The following is a 1,578-nucleotide window of genomic DNA, read 5'->3' as shown; positions in this document are numbered from 1 at the left end:
TGGAAAAGACCCGTGAAAGGAGAATCGACACTCACCACCTCTTCGTCGATTTCAAAGCTGCTTTCGACAGCACGAAAAGGAGCTGCCTTTATGCCGCAATACCAAACGAGGTTTCAGACAAGGCAACTCCCTATTTTGCGATTTCTGCAACCTGCTTCTGGAGAAAATAGTTCGAGCTGCAGAACTAAATAGAGAAGGTACCATATTCTATAAGAGTGTACAGCTGCTGGCGTATGCCGATGATATTGATACCATTGGCCTCAACACCCGCGGCGTTAGTTCTGCTTCCTCCAGACTGGACAAGGAAGCAACACAAATGGGTCTGGCAGTGAACGAGGGCAAGACGACATATCTCCTGTCATCAAACCCACGTCACTGTTGACACTCATAGCTTTGAAGTTGTGGATAATTTCATCTATCTTGGAATCAGCGTAAACACCAATATCAGCCAAGAAATCCAACGCAGGATAACTCTTGCCAACAGGTGCTACTTCGGACTGAGTAGGCAATTGAGAAGCAAGGTCCTCTCTCGACAAACAAAAACCAAAATCTTTAAGTCACTCATAATTCCCGCCCTGCTATATGGTGCAGAGGCTTGGACGATGTCAACAACAGATGAGTCGACGTTGCGATTTTTCGAGAGAAAAGTTCTGCGAAAGATTTATGGTCCTTTGCGCGTTGGGCACGGCAAATATCGCATTTGATGGAACGATGAGCTTTACGAGATATACGACGACATTGACATAGTTCAGCGAATCAAAAGACAGCGGCTACGCTGGCTAGGTCATGTTGTCCGGATGGACAAAAACACTCCAGCTCTGAAAGTATTCGACGCAGTTTCCGCCGGGGAAGCAGAGGACTAAGAGGAGAAGGACCTGGCTTCACGTGGAATATCTAATTCTCGCCACGTAGCGAAAAGAAGAAACGACTGGCGCGCTGTTGTTAACTCGGCTATAATCGCGTAAGCGGTGTCTATGCCAATCAAGAAGAATAAGAAGATGTGCTGATCTTCTCCAACCAAAATAATCGTAATACTGTTAAAAATACCTTCTTAAAAATCCTTTCTGATATTTCAAATTGGTCCAATTGTTCAGGTGCGAATATTTCTATAAATAAATGCAAATTATTCCATATCTGTAGAAAACACAAATTTAATAACTTCAATCTTAACTATAATAATGTAAATATTGTAAACACTACTTGTCTTAAATTCCTAGGTTTAATATTTGATAAGGGACTTACTTTGAAGGAACATTGTACAAATCTACGTAAACAACTAATTTTTAGCCTTAATATAGTTAAGTATCCAACATTAAAATATTGTTTAATTCACATTTCTTCTCTCATCTATATTACAAGAGCTTTAATTTTATCTAAGACTGATTGTGGTCTCCCTATTTACGACAATTGTGCCAAAAGCAACATAAAGCAAATCTTTGCACCATATCATGCAGCCGTTAGAAGAAGTATTCGGGCATTTCCAACATCACCAATAAAGTTCACATTAACGGAAGCCGGACTCCCATCCATCGAGGAAAGAGTTTTACATACTTCGCAAAAGCTTATTCCAAAACTACT

This window comes from Bactrocera latifrons, unplaced genomic scaffold (assembly GCF_001853355.1).
Source record: "Bactrocera latifrons isolate USDA-ARS-PBARC rearing strain unplaced genomic scaffold, ASM185335v1 scaffold_769, whole genome shotgun sequence".
Classification (NCBI taxonomy): domain Eukaryota; kingdom Metazoa; phylum Arthropoda; class Insecta; order Diptera; family Tephritidae; genus Bactrocera; species Bactrocera latifrons.
This window is presented reverse-complemented; position numbering follows the sequence as displayed.